This window comes from Varroa jacobsoni, unplaced genomic scaffold, assembly GCF_002532875.2.
Source record: "Varroa jacobsoni isolate VJ856 unplaced genomic scaffold, vjacob_1.0 scaffold_821, whole genome shotgun sequence".
NCBI classification, from domain to species: Eukaryota; Metazoa; Arthropoda; class Arachnida; order Mesostigmata; family Varroidae; genus Varroa; species Varroa jacobsoni.
This window is the reverse complement of record NW_019213723.1, coordinates 104,477-122,516: the sequence shown is the minus strand read 5'-3', so window position 1 is coordinate 122,516 and position 18,040 is coordinate 104,477.

The window sequence follows — 18,040 nt, the reverse complement described above, 5'->3', positions numbered from 1 at the left end:
CCGGAGGAAACGACTACATATAAACGTTTCTATATATATAAATGACATATACAAACGGTTTCTCATAAGAAGACGCATGCAAATGTCAACTTTATCCGAATGCTTTATATATATATACGTATACAAAAAACTGTTCACGAAACTGTGTACGGAAACGAACTAAAAACGCTTCGCGTTGACCTTATGCTTGACAAATGGCTCAGCGAATACTGGGATTTTTAGCCTTCAGAGATTTGCCGCCTTTAGTTAGCCCAGTACGATTGTTTGCACGCAACTATACGAATATAAAAGTGAAGTTAATGAAAAACACATTAAAATAATTACAACAACTTTTTGCTGTTAGCTATATGAAAGTATACCGTAATTTGCTTTGTGCCATTAATGCAAGACGTTTTTTTTTTGACCTTAAATCGTTCGCATAGTGAACTTGATGAGGATTCAAATCATATCTATTTATCGATATGTGGTAATGTTCGTCAGAATCTGCGTTTGGCATGTCTATTTGTTAGTCATCAAATCCCCCAAAGATCAAAGCCCCCCACTGTAAAGTTGGTGCAACAAAAATTGATTCCTTATCCTATTTGGGTTTGTGAAGCGCATAGTTTCACGTTAAGGGGGTAGCTACAATAAGTAGCGTAGTAAATAGCGGCGGAACATATGAGGTGAGATATAAGAAGTGGATAAGTGCCTCCTTTATATCCAACATTGTTTCTAAGCTAGAGGCATGACAAACAAGCATCTCGTAGTCGGCAGCTGCTACAGGGAAGACTGCAGACGATTACACAATGAGCAGCTGGCTAAGAGCTTGACGAAAATAATTGCCAAGATAATTTTGTGATAGTTTTGTTGTCGGTCAACTAAGCAAGCTGCGAGTGTCTAGAGGTGAAATAAAAGATAGAAATATAGAACAAACAAATAGAAAGCATGCGTTCATAGAACTGTTTTCGAAGGACGCTTACTTGGATGGTGTTTTTCTATTCGATTGCCTGTTGGCCAGCATTGAAAAAACGTAAGAACCTCAATCAGCCTTCTATTTGTGCTATATGGGAAAGACTGGCGTGCAGTCACTCAATCAAACGACGGGACGTCTATGTTTGTCGATGACGCGCTTCTTGGAAACTTGAATTTACTCTATTTTTTTTGTGACATACAGAATATAACTTGTTCACAAGTATCGCGCGGTTTGAAAACGGGCGGGAAAGTCTATTGACAAGTCGATTCCATCGGGCTGAATAAGTGTACTAATTTTATTCAAAGAAAGTGCATAAGTAAGCGTATATACAATAAAGAACACGAGCCTGAAGTGTACCTCTAATGTTTTTCATGGCACACGTTTTAGCTGTCAAAGCCAAAACATAGCTGTTAATAGAATGGAGGTATGGGGAGCGTTGTGGAGTCCCGTCAAAAGTGCTTATTCGGCGCGACAGGGCTTTCTTTCGTTTTTTTGCTGAGGCGCACCAGTCGCGGTCGCTTACCTTTGTTGTCGTTATATCTGAAGTAGCTCGTTGTGTTAGCTTTTCTGAGGGTGTGCCGTCTGCCTCACGTAGGAAACTTTTGTGTGAAAAGAAACTAACGAACGTAAGGGAAATTGACGAGAAATAAATGCTGTTTATTGTGCAATCCTCTTGTAGCAGCTTCTCTACTGGAAGGAGGATGTTTTTATGTATTTAAAAAGAATCATATAGGGCGAAGGCGATATGTTTTCATTTGGAAACAGTTCACAAGAGGACCACAGTACGACTTTGCATAACAAATGGTAGGTGTAGCTATCGGTGGATGTCTTCTGTATCTGAGAAACAGAATTGTCTCAGATTATAAAAAATCTTTTTTTATAAACATACGGCAGATGAAGTGAACAATGACGTCAGCTCGTTGACATGGGACGGGTTTTCACCGGTGGTTATCCTCGAACATCTAGCTAAACGTGGCGCGTAGAACGTAGAACTTCACAGAATACTACGTTTATTGACTGAAACCGTGACCCACGCTGAAGTGGTGAGCTTGAACTGGAACTTCATGCAATTTATAAATTGAGAAACCACGATGAGACACGAGGTTTTTTTGTTTCCTGTTTCAATACCGCCATGTCCTTACCTGTTTCAGTGTCATATGAGCGACCTTGTTAACCCATTTCTTTTATAGGACCCCGTATTCGCGGCTACTTTAACCTAGATCTCCTTAAAAAACTACATATGCATCTCATTAAAAAAAAAAAAAGAAAGAAATATAAACAAATAATTTGAGGGGATACGAGGAAAACGTTTTGATCCAAGCGGTTGTTTCAGATGAATTTTTATCTCAAAGATGTCGCTAAAATACATTGATGATTTATTAAATATGTGAGTTATACGGTCTATACATTGTTGGGTCTCGGCGTGTCTCTTCTATAGGCCATACCAGATAGTATCTTGTTTAGCTGTATCCCATTACTGCTGTTGCATACAGCCATTTACTATATTTTGCCATTTACTAGCTGCTATAAAAGGGGCGTAACAGTATAATTCGGACGGCTTTTTGCGCAGTCCCGGAGTGTCTTACATGTTGTTAATGCCAAAAGGACATCGTTAATCCGAGTCTAATTATGTAAATATAGCAGTCACTAGGTTGTATGTACGCCGAAAAGGTTGTGATCCCTTCTGGCGACGTTGTTTAAGGTTCATCGCCCTAATTTACCTCATCCGACTATTTCGACGCTCTGTGCACACAAATACAAATAAATGTAGCGTTCTTCACTGAAGAACTGTGTAAAAGGTAGATCTCAACTGTGACGTCCGTGTGCTCAACAAATATATGCAAATCATTGCAGACTATAATGAGTGTAAACTATACTGAGTACTTTTATTCACCGATCCAGTAGAGGCAATTTAACAAATGTGGCAGATAAATAGCTAGATGTTAAGAAAACTAGTTTTGTAATTCTAATTGTTTGTTGAAAGACAACAAGATCGTCCCTTTGGATTTGGCTTTCGTATAGGCTATTGGATTGAGCACTAAACCGTGCAGTCGTATTGATTTTAAGGGCTGTAAGATTCGACCTATTATATTCGTATTTTTATTTATCTTTTGATTCCGTGCCAGTAGTTGTTTTCATGCTATATCAATCCTAAGTAAAAGACGCTCCTCTTCACTCAATGCAGGATGCTTTGGAGAAACTGTTTTTCGCCTGTGTTATCTTTCTAAACGTACTCTAATCCTTGTAACTTTTCTTATGTACTCACAGATTAGTGTCTGACTGCCTTCACTCTGAGGCATCGGTCCTATGTGGGCCCCACAACCGATCACATGTTAACCGTACGTCAGACTGTCTAGATCTTATTTGGAAGCGCATGGATAACGTATTTACGATACCATTATTTCCTATTGAGTAAGCCACACGGTAAACACTTGGTATTATGAACAGGTGAAACCAGATCAACAGTGAAAGGTAAGTATTCCAACAGATTTTATTCGTCGTCCTACATACAGACGGCTTACGTGGATCACACTCGAACAATGCAATACGTGAAAATGCTGTTAATTTTGCAACAATAATTCCTACACACCATTATTGCTTATTGAAACTCACTGACACAACTGGATACAGCGATAGAAACAAATAGATCGCATGTATGATTACAGTAATATTGAAACACTTACCAATCTTCTATTACACATTTGGCAACTATCGGTGTCAACCCAAAGAAAGGCGTCCCGAATTCTGCCTCCGGTTTCCAACCTAGACCACCGTGTACCCTTTACCCTGGAAAAAAACAAGTTACAACTCTACCATTACACGTACATAAACTGAATGGCCTGGCATCTATGTTAGTAGCTAATTAAACGACAGTGGCCGACCTCTTTATTTTTTCAACACACTTCCTCTCCGCTGCTCCTTTCTATTCCGCACCTTTTACCACTGTGCGAAATGTGGGTGTATAAAAGTCGTTAGAGGAATCGTCTACAGAGGCGTCATTCGGAAACCTATGATAAGCTAGCTGAGCATATCGGCACATGATTACTGCAGTTTGTTCTGAGTACATAAGTTTGTGTTTACGTTAGGCTCCATGCCCAATGGGCTTCAGCATATGCCATGCCCAATTTAAAGCCATGCAGCTGACTTAGTACAGACAATCCACTTTTGAAATGTGTGCATTTTAAGAGAATGCTATGACCCATCTCTATTATCTTAATTTATATATATATATATATATATACACATATAAATTTCCGTCATAACTTAGCAACGTGGCAATGTGTAGCAATAACAGCATTGGTGAAGTTCATCGCTCATGTGACATCGTGGCTTGGAACATTTTTTGCGTTGTTTTATTTGTCTGAACTTTTCGAAATAGGTATTTCGACGTTCTGTGATTTGTAAAGGTAACAGAGTTAGGTATCATTGACTAAGGCTGAGTACATGTTCAAATTTCAATGGTGATTTAGTAGATAAACGTTTCATTTGCGGACCCATGAAATCTATAGTATGAAAGCTATTTATTCACTTGGCATGATATTATAGCTCTATGATTTGGTTCTCTTGTGACTATTACGTGGTTTGGATATCATATCTAGGTAATTACTCTGTTAGATTTTGCCAAAATAATGAAGTGTTTCGACCCAGCCCAATTTTTGGGTAAGTTAAAACAGACGATCCTCCAGTGTTTATTTCAGCAATAATTTGAAATTAAAAGATCAGTTCGCTGCTGCACTTCTTTCTACTCCCTATGGACTCATAATGCGCACGATGAAATATCGTGAATGAAATTTACGAAGTACCACGGGAAAAATACGTATTGCTATCTGGCAAACGTATCGGCTCTGGCAGCGCTTATTATTGCCCTATAGAGAGAAGTCGGTGAAAAAGGAAAGTAGATCATTAAAAGCTAACCTGAAATGCATTGGAGGAAAGGATCATTACTTCTAACTTTTTTTTTAAGTATTCAGTTTATTTATGATTAGGACTATCGCACAGAGTACTAGGGGAACTGTAGTGTTGCGTATATAATAATGCCAATGGCCAACAAAAATAAGAGGCAAGATGCAGCGCGCGCGCTTCGAGTAGTTAGTCAAAGGTGTCTCGCTAGCGTCGACCCTCATTCGTTTTGAAACATACCTCGAATTCTAAAAAGAATCATGGATGGTTTAGATGGACCAAGATACTTATGTTACTTCAAACTAGAAGAACATGCAAATCGGCTGACATTGACTTCTACACCCGAACCGCGATATATTATAGGTGAATAAAAATTAAAAAATACGATGAATACGGAAGACTAATCCGCGTAACTGGAACTGTGTCTGTAAATAGGTAAGTAAGTGAACCACTGCAATTGAAGGTAAATTGAAACGGCAATGGAGGCTCTCGGCGAGCGATGGCATCGTCGCCAACACGTCTGTTACGTGTCTTTCATGATGCAATTCTACGGCTCTTTTGAAGAGCGAGGCCTTTGTCCAGTGTAGCTGCTCGAGATTCCCTACAGTGAATGCCTTTCAGATTATGCTCACCTTGTATATGACCAGGGTGCAACCAAGAAGAGGTCGAAAAATCGGAGCGCGGTCTAAAAGAACAGTCCCTTGTGGCTAAGTATTGAAGATAAAGCTATCCAGGTCCTTTTGCATTTTTTCGCAATATGCTGGAAGAAAGTGGAACCGTTATTCGAGGACAGCAACCACTAGGCGCTAATGAACGCGATTACTCCTGTAGATAACTAAGCTTCTGCCTAGAGAAGAACGTTTAGCATATTTTTGGGCCTACGTATCTTCTCGGTAAGAAAGGGAAAGGAACAGGACGCAGGAAAGAAGAGGGCTTAAGTTGTCATCCTGGACGACACCTGTAGTCTAGGTAAACGTCGCCAGTTCCGAGAACTTACAATCGATCGTCGTCCCGTTCTCTGGGAGTGTCGCCGCCATTAGATTAGGCACATTCGCCGACAGCGCCTTTTCAAAAAAGAACCTAAGACTAAATTCTTTGCTACAGAGTCGAAAACTGTATGGGAAACATTGAGAAGATATGCTGCTGGAAGTTATTTTGAAGTTTGCTTGAGGTTGGCAAGTGGGATATTACGTGCTGTATCGCTCAAATAATTTTTCTGCATCCGTGTTGTCCTTTAGGCATGCTTTTCACACTGCCCAAGAATGAGTTCACTCTTTTCGCCACTAGATACTAGAGAAGTTTATAGCAAAGGCTTTTCTTCGTGATCGCATGCCACAGCGTCAGCTGTCGCGAGTGGCTTTTGTGTTTGGGTATGGAGAAAAGCGTTGCATCGTACTATTACGGAAAAGACATTCTGGAATGAGGGCATTTGTCGTCCAGCGGTCACCAACAGCGCCAGTCCTAAGGCGAACTCAAGGTGTTTACTCTGCATTATGTTCAGTTCAGACCCTCTTTGAGCCTAGGACCTCGAGCGCCTTAGTCATTTTCATGACAGGGAATCCAGCAGCTCACGTACACTTGCTGTCTCTTCGTGCCAATCTACATTGAGACGTCGCTAGTTGACCAGGCGAAGTGGTCGATGAACGCTGATGAGCTGATGGGACACGACGTGCACCTGCAGGGAGCAAACCATTTGAATGGCAGCTCCTTTTATGAGGGTAATCGTTCACTGTTCCAGATAATTCTTGCGGTGGTTAGAACATATCTTCTGTCATAATACTTCAAGGGCTTTTTGCGTTGTAATGTTGCCAATAGCCTAAAGATATGCTGCGCACGGCGAGAAAGGTAGCCGTTATGATCAAACCAAGATCCGTGTCTATTGAAGCTGTCTGAGCAAATGCAAGATTGTGAAATGTCGACAAGATGACCTGCATAAACCTCAATATCAATCGAGTCTGGCACTGAAAGAATATCATGAATTTTTTTAGAGACTTATTGGTGCTCCGTCCACCCGGTGAGGGTTTATTACGCGGGCCACTCATGGTCACAAGCAATATCGAAAAACCCAATTTTAAAGAGATATGTGTTTAGACCTCTCCTTCCTGTCAGAGAGAAAGCGATTCTTTCCAACGTGTATGATTTTATCGCTGCTCGCGTTTGTTGCAAAGATATCTATAACGGAGCTTACTTCGGGTCCGAGAAAAATGATACTGTGCTTAACTTTTTAGAAATAATGCTCTATCAGCATATATGGACGGGCTAACGCACGAGTTCGTGTGGACTGGTGAGGGCATATTGAAGTTTGCTTCCACGATGATGGAAGCTCCAAAAGAAAAGCCTACATGCCTTGTAGGCCTTCGCGCAGCTTCTCTACGAGAATCAGTGGTCACTCTTTGTCACTTGTTGCACGTGCGCTGCTACAAGCCCTAACCTTAGGCTAGACAAGGCAATGTCATTGTTTCCCTAAAATAAGGCCTTCGACTCTATGATCGCAAAATCCGCGGCTGGAACGGCCAGGATACACTCGCTGGCAGGGCATTGCCTGGGCAGGGCAATAGGTGAAATAAAATTCCGAAAAGTAGATTGGGCTAATTGTTCAGGTTTCTGTGAGCACAATAACGTCGACTGAATCCCACGTTTTCGGTGTGGGTAGCGCCGTACGTTAATGACCTTTCGCAAATCTACTGCATAGCCTTTAGCGTTTCCCATCACTTTGGCTTTAAACTCTGCATATTCGAGGCCGGTTACAGGATTTGAGTTCCTGTTTCTGGGCATCGTTTGTATTTTCCGCGTGATCAGGACTTTACTCAATTGTCAGTAATGGTGAAAGCCACCGTAATCTCATGATGGCTGACGACACGTCGTAGGGCAGATGCGAGTAATATGGAGTTATCTTCAAATATCTGGAGCGCCAATACGTTTTGGGCGCGTTTCTTACGAAGGTAACAGGCGGTCTCGGCTGTTACACTCAGCCGGACGGTCTATACTGACGCGTCTCCTCCGGGCGAGCCATCAGCGTTACAAATGTGTCCCTGCAGTTCGACTCCACTCCTCTCCTGTAGGCCATTTTGATTATATTGGTAGGTCAATTTAAAACCGCTAGTTCAAGTTCGGTACCACCAGATAGACACCATCCCAATTGAAATGCTAAATCATGTACTTGTAAAGGAAAAAACAATTGGTACATTTGTGGAATCTGGAGATGCAGTTTATTTTATGCCTTAGTGACCCCAGCCCACCGGTTTACTCCTCATATACTGACCTGAGAATCAATTTTTAATAGTAAGAGTACTATATCACATTGTTCATTGTTCTTGCAATAATTCAGCATGAAGTATGTTCATCATGATTTTATTTTCAACAACGGTTCCGGGTTTCTATTATTAGTTTTTTTTAAGTCAGGACCGTGTCAGATGAGATCATTATGAAGTGACTTTGTGTTTGTTATACAGATCTTGCTTTGAGTTGCTTGATCTTTGAAGGCGGAACTATTGTGACACTGAAATACTTTTTGCTCGTAGCAATATCAATAATTCTCATCCATAAAAAGAGAGTTAATTCATTTGGCGATGCCATATGCAATTTTTCCAACTTACCCAAATAACTATATAGGCCGCTCTCAACGACTTGCGCTCCGGAGGGGCACAAAGGCAAAAGCACACTTTTTCGGGCCGATGAAAGGAACAGATATAAAATGCAGCACGAATACCAAATGTAAGTTATGTAAAAAACAATTCAGTGGCTGAATTTCTCCTTCTCGAACTCCATGCACTGATATCGAGCCGTTTAAAATGTTGAAGTGTTTTGCTACTACATTACATTACGCTACTATATAAGCTATATTTATTTTCGTAACTAACGATAGGTACCTTATCGGACATGAGCTCTTTCAGGGGTTCGACAATACCATAAGCCGCAACTAGCGCTGTCTTTGTTGACGGGAACAATACATGGGTGTTTTCTGTTATACAAACTGCATATCAAATTCGTTGTTAGCTCGGCCTGTGTGACCGTTTCGTAAGCGGTTAGGCGTGCAGTATAGAGGACACTTATGCCTATGATAGGACAGGCTGAGACCCCGCAATCTTTCATCATACCGCGCGTAAGAATTTTTTTTTTGACTGTAAGGTCTCTGACGTGGAGACTTTTGCGCTGGTAGTTGCCCAGCTAGGGTTTGGCAGTGGGAGTCACTGCTGTGTTTGTTCACCGCAGCTGCCTTCTATTTAATCCTGTTCGTGACGATCTTGTAAGGAAGTTCGGACTTATCGTTTTTAACCGCTTCTGCCAGTTCGAACCATTCACACTTTATGCTGTTTTTAATGAGGGCTTTCAGTCTCGTATGCTCTGTTTTTAATCTCCGTCTCTATCTGTCTACCCTTGGACTTTCCTCTTTTCCTCCATAGTCTCCCTTTAGCCGTCAGATGATCGTACTCTGTGAAGTGTGCCTTAGCCGTATGTATATGAACCCGGCCACGGTAATATTTTCGCCTCATCGGTCGGCTGGTTGCTTTTCACTTAGATGAGAACTACTATCCGGATAGGTTTCCGTCTAATCCTATGCCGAGTAAAGTCACTTGAGTTTTGTGCCGACCGTCGGGACTGACCATGCTAACCTAAACGAGGACTTTTCTGCTATATCCGCCATAGATTCTGTGCTTTCTTTATTCTATTTATCAAGAAAAAGTACATCTATATCACGTTAAGTTCCTCTGTTGCCCTCTAGTCATGTATTTTTGGTAATTACCAGTTCAATAAAAGACACTCTCTATATATCTTGGTGGTACGAACGAGTCATGTCATCATTGATTCCCGCTCAGACCTGTTCGGCATTCAATCTTATAAAGTGACTTTCCTTGCGAGGGTGTACCTGCTGCTCGCTGGTTCAGCACTGCATTAAAATTCCTAGTGATTAAAACCTGGTTGTGTTTGCATACGTCACTCTACGTCTAAAAGGAACCTTGTGGTTTCCTTTATAGGTCTGTTAAATGAAAAGCAGTGAATGTATTCTATTGCGATCGAGCCAATATTTATATAGGAACACCGTTTCCTTCGTTCAATTCCTCTTATTGAGATGCTTGACTTGGTCGTTCAACATATCGCTGTGTCTGTTCTACTAGCCACAAATTTAGAAGGAACTGCGTTCCGCTATAGCTTTTTTCGCGTTATCAAGGGAAACGTACCATGGGCGTGATTACATTTATAAAATTTCACTTGAAACGCTTTAACCATGTTTTGTTCCTTTTTTGCAGTGCAGGCTGAGCCCATCTTCGCCTATTATCGCTTTTGTGGCCTTTTCTCTTTCGTCCTTCCTACTTAGTCTTGAGATTTTTCGTTGCTGTTCTTATATAATCATCTTTACAGGCTGCTTACTTGGCTCTTTTTTGCTGCCTCTTTTACTGTATCTATTCCAATACCTCCTTATATCTGGGGCACGCCCTCTGTGACCTTCCATTTTGTAAGCATGGCAATATGGCTTCGTAATCTAATCACATGCCTTGAGTGTATATCCCATCGTTCCACATTTCCTCTGAAATGTGTCCAACCTTATGACAGATAAAATATGTCGAAATCTGGATCCATTCTTTTAGAGAATAGTAGAAAAGACATCTGGCTTGGCAATGCCAGATTTCCTTTCGGGAGAGCAGTCTGTTAGCCGGCAATCATAAGAAAACTGCTATACTTGACCACCATTAGTTTCTGTTCATCGAAAATCCTGGGTCTTTCGACCTGAAGCCCAACAACTATCTCCTAGTTGGATAAACCACCACCGCCAGTGCGAGCAGGAATATGATCTGTGGGGGACATTCAAATATCATTTTGGATGTCTTGCTAGTAAAATGAAGAGGCGTCTGAATTGTAAGTTAGAAGTTAATTTAGAATTAGTTTTATCTGCAAAGTTTTCGAAGTTACCAGGGCATCATGACTTACGTTTTCGCTAGTAGAGCTCTGCTTCCTTGATCGAAGTCAGATCGCAAGAGGCTTTCTCAACTAGCCAGTCTTCTTACCAATGGACTTACGGATCTATTCAACAAACAAAAATCACTGAAACGTATCATGCTATCCGTTATCTGATTTTGTATCTGCTAATTTTCACTGTATGCGATCATCTGTGAACTGCAAAAAATCGAGTTTTACGGGAAGCCGATTTACCGTTGCGAATGGTGCCAAATCAAATCTCAGAAACCTCGGAAGCATCAAATTCATGCATGGCCTGTAATTTGACAAGACAAACTATCCATTTCCCGGAATGCGGCCGAATACAATGGGGTCCGATGCGTGCAGCTGGGTAAACATTGCCACGACATCTAAATTTCGCTATGTCACGACTGATTACCGTCAGTTTCAGGCAAAGAGGTACGGCCTCGCCCCGTGGTGGTCTTGCGGTAACCTGTTTGCCTACTAAACTTAACGACGCATGAAATAATTTAAATTCGAAGCCGGACGTAAACACACTTTGTTTTATGCTGAAAGCCAACCGTACGAGGGAATACTGAACGGCAGTACTAGACATAAAACTCGTAAAAATATCTTTTCAACATACAAAGGGTACATATCCGTTGACAGTACAAGATAATATATTAACAATATATATCTCGTGTAATTAGGATCTGGTTTATGAAGAAGATACTAGAAGAGATATGTATGCATTTCTATATGCGAATCGATAGCTTTATCTATGCGCCCGGTAACTATAGATGGGTATAGCATTATTGCAGAAAAAAAAAAAACAGATACGAGCAGGTTTAATTCAATATGCTCAACACCGCATGACCGACTATGATTTATTTGTATGTGTTTTGTACGTACAAAATTTTCAATCTGATCGATTAGACTAATACAAGGCATTAAGATTCTCACAGATTTCTAGAACAGAAGTGCATCAAGGCGTATCGGGATGATAGAAGCTAAATTTCCCCATATTCCAAGATCTTGCAAGCATGATTAAGGATAATTTTATATTCATCCGCTCGGCAAATGCTGTTTTCCCACCTTTTTGACGGACACTCTTGAAAGATACTTTTTCTAGCAGTACCGATTTCATTTTAGTTTTTGCATAATTTGACAACTGCAACAGGATAATTTTGACCGTATATTTGTTCATGTTGCGTAGCGTAATACATCCTGAACGTCTAATATACGCTGCCCACTGTCTATTCCTATGCTACGAACCTGTCGTTTGCTTAAATACGGATGCGATTTTCAGCTTTGTGTGGAAGTTTTTTTTTTACCTTAGCTAGCCTTACATAGCGCCTACCTAATAAGATAAATAACTTTTTGCAGTGTAACAATTTAAATACCTGAAACAAGTTACTGTACTATATAGAGCCCATCAGTGACCAAACAGAAATTTCCATTGGGTTCAAATCGAATCGCGGGTGCGAAGGCACCTGCTGCTCATGTCCTTATTTGCCAACATCCATGAACCACTGAGCACTGATCTAGCCTGAGCGACAACAGCCAGATATTTGTAAATTCGACTTCACTCTTTCATGTTTTCACCTTCTTTCTGCTGTTTTCCATATCACGTATTGTGACTAAAGAGACAAACTGTTAGTTGGCAGTTAAATGGATACAACGGTGAAGACGCATAACTGGCTCGGGTGTGTTTTGTAAAGTTTTTGTCGTTTAATACGGTATAATGTGGGATTTTCTAAATGAAAGTATGCAGCAGATTTTTCGTTAGGTACATTGGCTGTATCGCAAGTATTATTTTCCTGTACGCTTATTGTATATACTACTGTAAAACTATAGCTGGGATCTCTAATGTACATTGCGAGATTTCAATATGACCTTACGCAACGTGCTGAAACTGGGTCCCGTGAATTCTTCTTAACGTCAAAAAGGTAGCCATGTATCAGCATGACAAAAGCAACGCCTACAATGGAAAGGTTGACATTTCAAAGGAGTTAGACTCGCTTGCAATTGATAAACTAATAATGCGTCTAATATTTTCGGGACGACTCATTCTTTCAACCCAAATTTCAATCTAAGGTATGTTGAAATATTAATAGGTCATGTCTGTGTTGGGCTTTAGAGAAGACATGTCGACTATACGTTTATATCTCAGATAAAGCAGAAAGAAATCCGCTAAACGTATCGGTTTTGTGAGAAAGGACAACTGCATCCTTTGCAAATCGATAATCAAGGCACGTGCGTCTCTTAGGGAGTAGAACTGGCCTACAACAGCAGTTAGTATTTGTTTAAAGCCTAAATGAATCCTATTTTCGGTAGTGTCAATTGAATCATTGCTTATATTACATACACATATATAGCTACTTTTTTTTCAGTTAAATGGTTGTTATATATATATATATATATATATAATCCCTATTAAAAACTTAGAAACCGTATACTAAGCAGTACTGCTGCTCTTGAAATCCACCATCTTGTTTAAGATCTACATCAGTGCCACATGAAAAGTGGCGCTGATGTAGATCTTAAACAAAAAGTATCGGGAATTCGTCCAACGTAGAAATATTAGATAATAGATGATTTCAAAAACGATCCACTGCTCACCGCCGTGATGAGCGTGTTGTTTTTCGCTTTCGTAAAGTACCAGGAGTAGCGTGTAAACGCATTCCCACTTGCGAGATGAGAAATAGCCGGCCGAAGTTCTTCCCCATTTGAACGCATAGCTTTGTCTGTATATATATGTATGTATACATATCGATTCATGCATACAACTTCACGTCTATAACGTTACAGCATGTGATAGATGCAATAGATGAACACAGAATCATTCTATTGAATGCTACCTAGAACGTGCAAAATTCGAATGTCCCTCCTTTAACGAATCTAAATTTTTATCTAATTTAAAATTAAAATTTAAATCGTTAGAAAATCGCTAAATCGTTCATAAGTTAAATCGTTGCTTTTACTAATATTTGTGTCGTATTGAGAAAAGCAGAAAAACTTATAATAACAGTAACTCGTATTAGCGTGTTTCATTGAAGTGGAATACTGGTTAAAAAGTAACTTCAAAAAAATACTAACTAATGAGAATGTTATTTCCGGCAGACACAGAACTCATAAACACCGTTGTCTACAATGTGGTCAGATATTATTCTACGTTTCACTGGTGCTACCGAAGTATACCTACAAGAAGGCCCCGATAGCTAAGAAATAGTAAGGGAACGCATCGATTCGAAACAATATATCGGGCCGAAATTTTTCTTCCATCCGTAGTCTACCGTACGTTATGCGCTAGTAAATGTCTTTACGAAGTATAGGAAGTGTTAATCTGTTGTGTTTCTGCAATCGTACCCGCGTGGCTACGGAGGCCACATTGTCTCTCTGATCTGTGGGTTTACTCAATGAGCCTAGACCTAAACCAGCAACGATCAATTTCGACTAGCGCCTATACAATAATAATAACTGAGTATTCAACTGCCTCTCATACGAAAAGTACGACGATTGTACAGGATAGGAAAAAATGAACGTTTTATTACGGGTGTGTGAAACGTGTAAACATGGCGCCGTTCGAAATTACCGCCGTGCATAATAGAACATAAGTGAAAGGAAATAAAAACAATTGTATTCAATGTGTCTTTTTCTTTTTTTGCAGGATTTCAGGTCAATATATACATATATGATACTGGAAAAAAAAATAGATCGTTGCTTATTCATCATTTCCGTATCACAGCAATATGATATAATCATAAACAACAACAACAACAATGTTATTACCGCCACGATTTTTGTAGTTATTAAGGTTGTTTTTGGAGTCAGAGTTCCGCTGAGATCATTGGCCTAGAACAATAGTAATATTTGTTGATATGAAAGCACATCAATTTTGGGTTACTCGTTTCGATCGCTACGATATATAATCCATAACAGTGTAGCAGAAAAGCCTATTCTAAATCGGAGTTTGCCGGGAGAAAATGACCTTAGCCATTGACCTGGCCATGTCTCGCGTCCTGGAAACAGGTGCACAAAGAAAGATTAGTTCTCCATCGAACATGGCTGCAGCACTGGAGACGCGAAACTTTTGCTAGGCTTGATTCATTATTGAAAAGAGTAATTAAACATTACCACTCCGAGCATGCAAATGAACCTAACATAAATGATATTAGGCATATAACAAATTGCTTATCGTCTTAAGTTATATGCGTTTCAATATGTGGATAGTTATGGAATTGTAAAATTTGCTTTTGCCCTATTTTTTGCATATTCATTATCAGCTGAAATATCTTGACCCATTGTCACGTTCAAAAATGTAGTTCATTGTAACGCAGCTGAGAATTTCGGTTCTTCACTTTGCCTATAGAACGGAAGGCGTTCCTCACACACCGCAGTCAACCAAAACAGCGATTATTAGGGAAAATAATTAGCAAAATTGAATTTGAATTATGTATGAGTCGGACGCAGGATCTGAGAATTCAGAATTCGTTCGTTTATTGAACGGGCTATAGAGAGTTCCAGTGGTCAAACAATGACGACCAGTCTAGTTAACCAAAACGCTCGATTCTATTCCTGATCCTGTAGCCGAAAAACGGATTGCAAACAAGCAACGTTGGAAAATACCATTTATGTAACAAGGATTGAAGAATATTTGTCAGAATTTGTAGTTAGATCTTTATTGCACATTTACGTGCATGGTAGGTAATAGTTATATGATATATAAAATATGGACTACATCGTACAGGCGTATGTGTCATTCTCCTACCAATGTATAATAATATCTACCGTATCGAATAAGCGCTGGCAGCTTCAGCTAGTCTTTTCCATGAACACCACACACACACAATTAGACGTAAGATGTACATAAGAAGATTGAAGACATAATTGTAAGTTTATGAATCACTTAATCCCTCATTTAACACAACATTAGCTCGTTCGAGAACCGAGATAATTTACTGTACACGCCTGTATATAAAGGCGGGTATCCTACTGTTCCACTTCTACGAGTACACATAACCGTTTTGTTATTACACCGGTAGCCTAGAATGATTTAACTAGGTATTACCTATTTAAAGGACAAGCTCGTAAGTGTAAAGCTTAAGAAATAGAAAAGAATGAACAAAGCTCTTTTACCGAGCTAGCCTTATTTTCAGTGAAGCCATTCAACTTCCTGCTGCCTGACTGTATTGCGGTCCAAGCCGTCCATGTCGAACTGTGAATAACAGAACAGCTTGCTTAATCGACGAAGGCCTCGTTATAAAAAAGGCCATTTAACAATTGGTGTACCGTTCGTCGCTCACCGGAGAGTTTCATCTAACTGCAATATTCCACGCCGACCGCAACGGAACTTCTTATACACCCCTTATTTGTATAAAAACTATCCTAGTTAGAAATTAATATGGCGCCTACTACTACGTCTGCAGTGTGAGTACTACAGCCATTATTTGACGACTTGCTTCACGTTTTTTAATGCAAAGCGGGATATATACTTATTGTACGCAAGAAAAATTCTATTCATAAAAAAGGCGTGTTTATTGATAACGCGAAGACGGTGTATAGACATGTATGACAATGGCAGTAAAGTGTTTCGAACTTACTAGCCATAATAAAACGTAAAATTTATCTAATAACATCAAAGACTTCTGAAAAAAAAAAAGAAGCTTCTTGTTTAAAACTGGCGCTATATTACATAGCAGGCATAATTAAATCGAAAAACAAAATAAGTACGTACGGATAGCTGCTGCCTTAAAGGTGTATTATATAGTACGAAATATTTATGGGCATTTTCCACAAATAACATACTCATATGCCAGTTGAATAGGGTGGGCAAAAAGCACGACTAGCTGAATGACCCTACAATACCGAGTAACAACGCGCTCAATACAACTTTGAAGGATGATTTTTCAAAATCAAGCCCGCACCTACGTGAAGCGATGCTTTATTATCATGAAAGGTGTGCACGCATCGTTATGAGCAGGCCGTTTGAGAACGCTGCTATTCATTTCTAACAATGCGGCTTCATTCCGTCAACGCCTTTTCTTCTTCAGACCAACTCACGCCCTGTGCATAACGCTTCTATTCAAATTTATCTGCCGTTATTATTATTAAAACTAATGCAGCTATAGAACTATTGGTAGTATAAAATATGTATCACACATGTGCTTGGCCATACAATTATTGCCCACCGAAACCCACTGTGACGATAAACCAATGATTTCTCTTGAATATTTCTGGGAAAAAATGAAAAAAGTGGGCATGCATCACGCTTTTACGAAGCTATTTCCAATCAACGAGCAACGTCACGCACACGCTTTGCTGATGGCAGATTTTAAATAGATACACTGACTTGGGCCCTGCCAAAGACATAAACAACGTATCAGGCATCATTAAACGCAGACATATAAATTCGGAATAAATAGATAGTGTTCCTGTCATTAGAATTTAGCATGTTTATTGAGGCAAATCAATACCAACGAGAAAATAGAGGAATACTCCGCTACCATAATGGTATTGCTCTTCATTGTTATTTTTTATTTTATAGAATATATTCGATCGTAATAATTACCTGTCTGATACGGGCATCTTTCACGCAACGTTACCATTACGCAGCTCATTGCGAAGTCTCTCTCTACATATGATTATATAGAGCAGGATAAATACTCCTATAGTTACTTTAAGGTTAAAGATTAGTACCAATATTCGAACGCTGACCGATCTAATTCCAATGCAGGCGAAAGGTAATCGTTCGGGTCAACGAGCAACACTGTGCGATATTTAATAAAGTCTCAGATATAAGCAATAGCTGATCAACATTCGTCTCGAAATAGAAATGGCTATGTAGGAATGGGTATTGTTCTAACATTAGTTGCCCATCGCCAAACAACCCTGAAGCTCCGTAACCGAAACACGTATTGATAACTTTTGTCATTTTCAATGCACCGTACAGTTGTAGAAAATGTCAGCTTCGGCCTTTCGGGCAGACAATCAAACCATCAGCGACAGAAATTCATTGACCGCTGTTTCCGTCTATGAGAGAGTCCTTATTCATGTAGTCCTTACTCATTAAGTAACGACACTATTTAAGGTTATCCTCCTTATTTGTTTTTAGCAGCAATCTTGCATTTTCGTACAACCTCAGTCAACTAAAAACACCGACACAATAACCCAATATGTCTGCAAAAGATATCTTTTTTTTTCTCTCGCCTTTTGTACTAGGTCCAAAAATTTTCCTCATAAGTTCACCTTGAAAAGCTACTAAAAACTATTCAAAGTACGTAAGGAAAGTAA